The sequence below is a fragment of the Clupea harengus genome, chromosome 23 (genome assembly GCF_900700415.2).
Source record: "Clupea harengus chromosome 23, Ch_v2.0.2, whole genome shotgun sequence".
Classification (NCBI taxonomy): Eukaryota; Metazoa; Chordata; class Actinopteri; order Clupeiformes; family Clupeidae; genus Clupea; species Clupea harengus.
In genome coordinates, this window is record NC_045174.1 from 23107561 (window position 1) to 23117560 (window position 10000).

General features: G+C 45.6%; 1 protein-coding gene and 1 long non-coding RNA gene across 8 annotated transcripts in view; both read left to right on the forward strand.

Annotated features, from left to right (window-relative positions):
* Positions 1–1603, forward strand: part of LOC116218758 — a 15926-nt gene extending 14323 nt beyond the window's left edge. The window contains exons 2-3 of the long non-coding RNA XR_004163029.2: positions 1213–1217; positions 1576–1603. This is a non-coding gene — a long non-coding RNA (uncharacterized LOC116218758). The remainder of the gene's footprint in view (positions 1–1212; positions 1218–1575) is intronic.
* The window catches only part of LOC105893717 (SEC14-like protein 1), a 436978-nt gene that overhangs the window by 335401 nt on the left and 91577 nt on the right, over positions 1–10000 (forward strand). The gene's annotated exons all lie outside the window — the stretch shown is intronic.

The following is a 10000-nucleotide window of genomic DNA, read 5'->3' on the forward strand; positions in this document are numbered from 1 at the left end:
CTGGAACTCATACATCTGCCATCCAAATAGTATGCTGACAGAGTATATGGATAAAGTCTAGTATGCATCAGAATAGTATGCCGACAGAGTATATGGATAAAGTCTAGTATGCATCAGAATAGTATGCCGACAGAGTATATGGATAAAGTCTAGTATGCATCAGAATAGTATGCCGTCAGAGTATATGGATAAAGTCTAGTATGCATCAGATTGCAAAGATTCATAAATTATTCTTAAAAATGCACTGACTTGTAGAAATAATGTGTGTAAAGTATGAAGCCACTCAAAAGTATGCACTAACAGGTAGTGGTAAACCCCATTCATTTAAGTATACTGCCGTATGTCTGGTACATTTAATATGTATTCATTTGGGAGATACCATTATCCAAAGCGACTTACAGTCCAGATATTCGTTTCTTCATCAGCGTGTGTGTATGGTCCCTGGGTTTTGAAGATGCCATTATCCAAAGCTACCTCCAGATATTAATTTCGTCATGAGTGTGTGTTCATGTCCCCTGGGTGTAGGCCTGCTGTGTGTGTGTGTGTGTGTGTGTGTGTGTGTGTGTGTGTGTGTGTGTGTGTTCATGTCCCCTGGGTGTAGGTCTGCTGCTGTATGTCTAATACATTTCATATGGATTCATTTGGAAGATTCCATAATCCAAAGTGACTTGCAGTTTCTCTAATACCAAAAACCCTGTATGTCATCCTAAACTGAGATAAGATAGGATTTCAGACGCCAGAGAGGGAAAGAGTTTGTGTTTCAGCGACAATAACACGTATGCCAGAGAGAGAAAGAGTTTGTGTTTCAGCAACAATAACACACACGCAAGAGAGGGAAAGAGTTTGTGTTTCAGCAACAATAACACGTACACAAGAGAGGGAAAGAGCTTATGTTGAAAGCTATACATTTGATGCCAACCAAGAAGTTTTTTAGGACCAAGACAGTTTAATATCCACTAGAGGTCAACAGATTCACAGAAATGGACTCTAACGGCAGAGTGCTTTTCAACTGTAACATATAATTATAATATAATACTGTTGTAAAATGTCATACGACATGACATGATTTGACTATAAGGCCTCATCGGAGAGCCTTGTAGCCTTGGACGTACACATAAACTGGTTATAAGATTATATATATACACTATTGTAAAATGTCTTATATAACTCTGATATTATTATGATATCATTTTGATATAATTTGAATATAAGCTCTCGTCTGGACGTAGACATAAACGGATTATGATAGGACTCCAACTGCTGTGTTTACCAAAAGAGCAGGGCTAATGAACTGGCACACTCACACACACACACACACACACACACACACACACACACACACACACACACACACACACACACACACACACACACACACACACACACACACACACACACACACACACACACACACACACACACACACACACACACACACAAAGAGAGCAGGGCTAATGAACTGGACCGGCACCGCTTGGTGTCAGATCAGCTATTATTGGCAGCAGTCACATTTGGCAAAGATACTGCTATTTATATCCATAATCTGGGTGTGCCTTGCTTTTGTGTGTGTGTGAGTGTGTGTGTGTGTGTGTGTGTGTGTGTGTGTGTGTGTGTACTGCAAGTTCACCTAAGTATTTATGTACTGTATTTATGTTTTTTTTCTCAGTGTGGACATTAGTACATTATTAAAATCTGTGTGTGTGTGTTTGTGTGTGTGTGTGTGTGTGTGTGTGTGTGTGTGTGTGTGTGTGTGGTTTAACGTCTCATGCAAGACAGGGAAAGAGAGGGAATAAAAAGAGAACGAGAGAGAATAAAAGAGAGAGTGAGAAAAAGGGAATAAGAGAGCGAAAAAAAGACGACGGAGAGAAACTCTGTGTGGCTGACCTTCAACATGTCCTTGGGAAAGTCCCGTCCTTCATTGAGTCCCTCCAGGTTCACGATGAACTGCGTGCAGGACATCCTCTTCCCCACGTTCTGTAGGAGAACCGTCAGACATGCTCAGAACCCTGACCTCTCCGACTACACCGCAGCAGCTATTTATAAAACCCAGTCAAAGAACACAGACGGACGCCAGACACTGAAATACCCCAGAAAAAGGGTCACAACAGAGAGGCTACTTAGCCAGAGTGTCTAGCTTCAGCTAGCGTCATGAGTGACTAGCTTCAGCTATTGTCATGAGTGACTAGCTTGATGAGTGACTAGCTTGATGAGTGACTAGCTTCAGCTAGCGTCATGAGTGACTAGCTTCAGCTATTGTCATGAGTGACTAGCTTGATGAGTGACTAGCTTGATGAGTGACTAGCTTCATGAGTGACTAGCTTCAGCTAGCGTCATGAGTGACTAGCTTCATGAGTGACTAGCTTGATGAGTGACTAGCTTGATGAGTGACTAGCTTCATGAGTGACTAGCTTCAGCTAGCGTCATGAGTGACTAGCGTTATGAGTGACTAGCTTCATGAGTGACTAGCATTATGAGTGACTAGCGTTATGAGTGACTAGCATTATGAGTGACTAGCATTATGAGTGACTAGCGTTATGAGTGACTAGCGTTATGAGTGACTAGCGTCATGAGTGACTAGCGTCATGAGTGAAGTGTGAAGTCTATGATATCTCTCAACAGAGACAAACCTTGCTATGATTTGTGTTATACATGCCATAGGTAATCATGTCTTTGTGGTGTGGATGTCTGTAGGTCTGAACTCACATTGCCATGCAGGTCTGTGTTCAGCAGCATCAACGCACAAATCAAGGTGTGGACACTGTCTGATGAAGACAAAAGAGAAAGAGAGAGAGAGAAAGAGAGAAAGAGAGAGAGACGGGATGGGGAAAGAGAAGTGGGGGCGGGGTGCGAGAGAGAGAGAACGGGGAGGGAGAGGGAGAGAGAGTGAGAGAGAGATGAATTGTGTTTACAAACGTAAACCTCTGAGGTAGATATACAGAAAACCAAACTCAGACACTAACACACACACACACACACACACACACACACACACACACACACACACACACACACACACACACACACACACACTAACATACACAATATACACACACCATTAAGAAATAAACATACACAATATACACACATCTGCTATTACGTTTCTCAATAACACTGACTCTACATGCACTAACATGTATACACCCAGAGCGACACACACTCACACACACACACACACACACAGCAGCGTTACCTTCTGAGTGGATGAGTTTGGGGTTGCAGTGCAGGTATCTGTGGGAGAAGTGGACCAGCACACGCTCTCTCTCCTGCGTCTCCCCCATCAGAGCAAACTCCTTCAGAAACACCCTGAACACACACACACACACACATTAGAATCACTCAGACAGGCTACACATACACAAACACACACACACACATTAGAATCACTCAGACAGGCTACACGTACACAAACACACAAACACACACACACATTAGAATCACTCAGACAGGCTACACATACACAAACACACACACACACACACACATTAGAATCACTCAGACAGGCTACACATACACAAACACACACACACACATTAGAATAACTCAGACAGGCTACACGTACACAAACACACACACACACACACACACATTAGAATCACTCAGGCAGGCTACACATGCACAAACACACACATTAGAATCACTCAGACAGGCTACACGTACACAACACACACACACACACACATTAGAATCACTCAGGCAGGCTACACGTACACAAACACACACACACACACACACACACACACACACACACACATTAGAATCAGTCAGACAGGCTACACATCCTCAAACATACACACACACACACACACACACACACACTTTAGAATCACTCAGACAGGCTAAACACACAAACACACACACACACACACACACACACACATACACCCTGAGCCAACACCACAAAATGGTCAAGCTGGACATTGGAACTACATTAAGAGAAACAGCTTGACAAAACTATCTCTGTCATGAGATACAATTCAGGTTAACGGGGAGGAGAATTAGCCAGTGATTCGACGGCACACTCCAGGAGGTACCTGCAGACACTTTGTTGTTTCTGCCAGTAGGTGGCAGTGTTTCTGGGTCTTTATCAGCCCTGGTGTTAATTTCAGGACACGGTACAGCATAGAGATGTTCAATGTGTAGCCCCATAACCCAGAAAAGAATAAGTCATGAGAAGATCGTGTCTTTGGTCTTTTTCCAACAGGATTTTTCAGGTTATGCCCACAAACATGTGACACACACACACACACACACACATGAGTAACACACACACACACACACACACACACACACACACACAGACACACACACAAACATCAGTAAAACACAAAACACACACACGTACCGAACAGCTTGGTCCAAAGTCAGGCCTGTGAAATTGAAGTGGCGAAGATATTCTTCTGCAACCATTCTGCTGAAGTCATTGCTAGTAAACAGAAAGATACAGAGGGGAAGAGAGATGGAGACATAGAGAGAGAGAGAGAGAGAGAGAACAAATTGTGATTCTCCAATCTTAACTGCAGCTCAGACATGGAGTTCAGACTGAAGCAGTTTTCTGGTCACTGGCCTAAACAGCTGGGCTGCTATGAAAGATTGTGCCAAAAGAAATACAATTCCCATGGTGCATTTGTCACACCAGGAAAAGGCCTTTAATCCGGGATTCTGTTTTATGCTGGCAAACCAACAACTGTCTGTCTGTCAGTGTGACTGCTGTGGGAGAGGAAGGGGAGAGGATGGAGAGAGGAAGGAGAGAGGATGGGGAGAGGATGGGGAGAGGAAGGGGAGAGGAAGGGGAGAGGATGGGGAGAGGAAGGGGAGAGGAAGGGGAGAGGATGGGGAGAGGAAGGGGAGAGGAAGAGGAGAGGAAGGAGAGAGGAAGGAGAGAGGAAAAGGGGAGGATGGGGAGAGGATGGGGAGAGGAAGGAGAGAGGAAGAGGGGAGGATGGGGAGAGGAAGGGAGAGGAGAGGAAGGGGAGAGGATGGGGAGCGGATGGGGAGAGGATGGGGAGAGGATGAGGAGAGGAAGAGGAGAGGATGAGAAGAGGAAGGGAAGAGGAAGGGGAGAGGAAGGGGAGAGGGCCAGAGAGAGACGGAGAAATGGGCTAAAACTAAAAAACTGGGCCAACCTGCAGTCTGTCACACTTCTACACACACACACACACACACACACACACACACACACACACACACTTCTACACTCATACTAGGAGACACACTTATACACACACACACACACACACATATATGTATACACTCATGCAGACACACACATACACACTAATACACATGCATAAGGTGTGTGCGTACATGTATGCATGTGTCTTATTACTTTTTGCTCAGGAGGCCTTACAGTGTGTGTATCCATGTGTGTATGTGTGTGTGTGTGTATCCATGTGTGTGTGTGTGTGTGTGTGTGTGTCTCCCATCACCCTGACTTCATACTTTTTGCTCAGGAGGCCATACAGTGTGTGTATCCATGTGTGTGTGTGTGTGTGTGTGTGTGTCTGTGTGTGTGTGTCTCTCTTATCACCCTGACTTCATACTTCTTGCTCAGGTGGCGGGCCACATCAGACTTCCGGAATCCATCACGCTTGAAGAGCCGTTTAGCCAATCGCTTGGCGGCCTCCAGGTCTGCTCGATTCCCATTGGTCAGCGTGTCACTGCTGCCCAATCCCAGGCGATCCCCTGCGACCTGATCGCCATTGGCTGCCTGGTGGGGGGGCTTGTCCCTGAGGGGGAGAAGACAGAAGACAATAGGAAGATGGTGATTTAAAAATGTCCTTTTGAAATATCCTTTAACTTGCCCTCATTGAAAACAACATTCGGCTGACAGTATTCCCAGTGCCAAGTTTACTAGAGAACCCTTCTGGAGGCGTCCTGAAACGTCCTGACACGTCCTGACACGTCCTGACACGTCCTGACACTCCTGACACTCCTGACACTCCTGACACTGCTGACACTCTAAAAAAAACTTTTTAGATTTATTTTTGGGCTTTTTTTTGTATGCATTTATTTTGGACAGGACAGTGAAGAGTTATGACAGGAAGCGAGGCGGAGAAGAGGTGGGGAGAGGACCGGGAAATGACATCAGGCCAGACTTGACCCTGTGTCCCCGCGGGCAATGAAGCCCGTAAGTTGGGCGGGGACTTATCAGCTTGCGCCACCGTGCCCCCCTTGACTCTCACTTTTAACACAGTAATTAGATTTCGCTGAAAATGATGTTCAGCGTAGAACCTTCCAGAGTCTGGATTCCCCATTTTTTTGAGGCGTGTCACGTGTCAGGGTAGCATGTTGTCATAATCCTCGGCCCGATTTCCCCCTTTTCAGTCACAACGCATGTGTCATGAACGCTCCAGTGTGGCTAGTGCTTCCACTGTATCAAAGACACTTTGAAACGTGATCCCATTTTCCCATGAAAGTTTCATCTGTCAAAGCTCAGCTCTGTCTCAGCATCCAGCACACACACACACACACACACACACACACACACACACACACACACACACACACACACACACACACACACACACACACACACACACACACACACACACACACACACACACACACACACACACACACACACAGCTGCAGGAGCACCACTGACAAGGAGAGAGGAGGGGGGAGAGAGAGATGACCCACATCCTTCACGCCGACATGCTAGCGGTGACGAGGGAGTGCTCAGACACAGTCAATCACCGCAACCTGTGCCACAAAGAGGACGACACAACCAGGATCACAGACAACGCTGAACCGGGTCCGGGTGTAATGTGAGCCAAGGCTGGAACGGGTCTGGGTGTAATGTGAGCCAAGGCTGGAACGGGTCTGGGTGTAATGTGAGCCAAGGCTGGACCGGGTCTGGGTGTAATGTGAGCCAACGCTGGACCGGGTCTGGGTGTAATGTGAGCCAAGGCTGGACCGGGTCCGGGTGTAATGTGAGCCAAGGCTGGAACGGGTCTGGGTGTAATGTGAGCCAAGGCTGGACCGGGTCTAAACAACGCCGGACCGGGTCCGGGTGTAATGTGAGCCAAGGCTGGACCGGGTCTGGGTGTAATGTGAGCCAAGGCTGGAACGGGTCTGGGTGTAATGTGAGCCAATGCTGGACCGGGTCTAAACAACGCCGGACCGGGTCCGGGTGTAATGTGAGCCAATGCTGGACCGGGTCTAAACAACGCCGGACCGGGTCTGGACCAGATCTGGGTCTAATGTGAGACAAGCCCATTCAACAGTGAGCCCTGTTCCTGGAGATTAAAGGTGTCGTCCATGATTCTAATCTCATACACTTTTTGTCAAATTCAACGAATTTCTCCTCATGGTCCAAAAGTTGTCTTTTATGTGTGCTGTGTTGCGCTGTGGTGTGCTGTGATGTGCTGTGCTGTGCTGTGCTGTGCTGTGCTGTGCTGTGCTGTGCTGTGCTGTGCTGTGCTGTGCTGTGCTGCTCAAGATGAAAACATCTGCTACATGAATACAGTGTTATGCCTGTATATGGGCAAGGGAAGTGTTAAGCCTATATATGGGCAAGGGAAGTGTTAAACATATATATGGGCAGGGGAAGTGTTAAGCCTATATATGGGCAAGGGAAGTGTTAAGCATATATATAGGCAGGGGAAGTGTTAAGCCTATATATGAATTACATCCTTGCATGGCCCGGGTGATTCCGAGTTCACACACATGAATCTCACACCAAGAACACCATGAGTGGAGGGAGGAGAGAAAGACTGATAAGGAAAATGACTGCACATCTTTCTAGAACTTTCTCCATCAGACATCATCTCTCTGTGGATCTCTCCATCTCTCCATCTCTCTGTGAATCTCTACATCTCTTTCCGAGTCTCTCTCTCTCCCAGTCTCTGCCTCTCCATCATTCCCCCCTTTCTCCCTCTCTTCCTCTCCAAGTTTTCCTCTCCCTCTCTCGCTATCCAAGTTTCTCTCTCTCTCTTCCCTTTTCCAGATTGATTTGTTACTCCCAACCAACGTAACCCTGACAACAGTGCAGAGACGCTGCTCTGCTCTCTTCAGAGAGAGCTTAAGCTTTGCGACCGCCGTGGCAAAGGTATTGCACAATGCTATTCCCAAGGGTGTGCACTTTAATGTACTCAAAGAGAGACCTGACACAAAATGGAGGACCACTTTATCAGAGAATCAGAATCTTCATGGCCAGTGTTCTATAAAAGTCCAGTTCCAGAACCCTCTGGTGACCTTCAGTGACCTTCAGTGGCATGTGCTCCACCGTTGCCATGGTCACAGAGGTCTTTGTAGCAGAGTTAAGGCCTGAGGTCTCCACTCTATGAATGCTGGGTCAGGTGCCAGATACTATGTTTCACTGTGTGTCTGTGACTGTGCATAACAGAATCTCCTCTTTCAAAATGCCGGATGAAGCATTCAGCACTTGGGTTTACTTTGGGCACTGATGTTTGTCCTTGGAGTCAAGTACTCCCGACAAAATAAGGGGAAGGTGCACGTGTTTAAATATTTTGATTTTAAAGTTGTCCATCGTGAAGAGCAGGAGGTTGGAGGGGCGAATTGTGAATCAAGTCAAAATGTTTTAGGCCTTAATTGAATAAAAAAAAAATCAGACTTGGATATGCTTCTTTTTTTTTTTTCCAAGACACTGATAATGTCAGATATTTCTCACACAAATGGTGTGTAGACACAGTTCTGTCGTCAGTTGATAATTATGGTGTGTAGACATTTTTTACATTTAGTCATTTAAGAGACGCTTTTATCCAAAGCTACTTACAAGGATGTATACACATTTTTACATTTACACTGATGGCACACTGCACATCAGGAGCAATTCGGGGTTCAGTGTCTTGCTCAAGGACGCTTCGACAGGGAATTGAACTAACAACCTTCTGATTACTAAACGACTTCTCTACCTCCTGTACCACTGTCTGTTGTCTGTTGTTTGGCAGGTGATTGTTTAGCAGGTGATTGTTTATATTCTTGATGCTTCTTTAATATGGTGTGGGAATAGTTGGGTTAGGGCTACATACTCCTCTTTAGGAGTCCTTGATCCATGTGATGGTTCAATAAAGGGGTTTTAAACGTCTCTCTCTCTCCCTCCATCCCTCCATCCCTCTCTCTCTCTCTTCTTCACTTGCTCTCTGAGTTTCTCTCTATCTCTGTCCCTCAATCTCTGACTCACTCTCTCACTCTCCTAGTTTCTCTCTATCTCTCTCTCTCTCCCTCAATCTCTCGTTCACTCCCCCACTCTCTCACTCTCCTAGTTTCTCTCTATCTCTCTCTCAAATATCTCGCTCACTCTCTAACTCTCTTAGTTTCTCTCTCTCTATCTCTCCCTCCCTCAAACTCTCGCTCACTCTCTCGCTTTCTTAGTTTCTTTCTCTCCATCTCTACCCCTCCTTCCTGGTCATTAAGCTGTCATTCAGGGATGGCATAAGTGCAGCGTGTGTTATCTCTCTATGGTGCTAGTCTCTATGGTTATCTCTCTATGATGCTAGTCTCTATGGTTATCTCTCTATGGTGCTAGTGTCTATGGTTATCTCTCTATGGTGCTAATCAGTTAAGTCTCTTACTGTAGCCTACGTCACCCCTGAGCCAGTCACAGTCATGCTTAATAACCGCATGGTTTTCATCACATGAGTCTGAATAAACAACAACAAACTATAAACAGCCCCCTTAAACACAGCAAATATAAACAAACAAACTAAAAAGATTTGTTGTTGTGTTCTTATTCACATAAAAATCGATACTACAGTATACAGTATTTCTACATATGGTCACACTTTATTTGGATGGTCTCCTATAGACTATCTACAGATGCTCAGATTATAAACAAATGATGTGTTGAAACTCTGTTAACTGTTAACAATTGCTGGTAAAGGTTAGGGTTAGGGGTTCTCTTAAGAACACAGGACATTTTGGACAAGATGTCCTTCATCAGTTATCCCAGCAAAATGTTCCAGAGTTAGAATGACGTAAAGCTTACACACACACACACGCACACACCGTATCTACACCCAAAACAGACCTTCTAAAA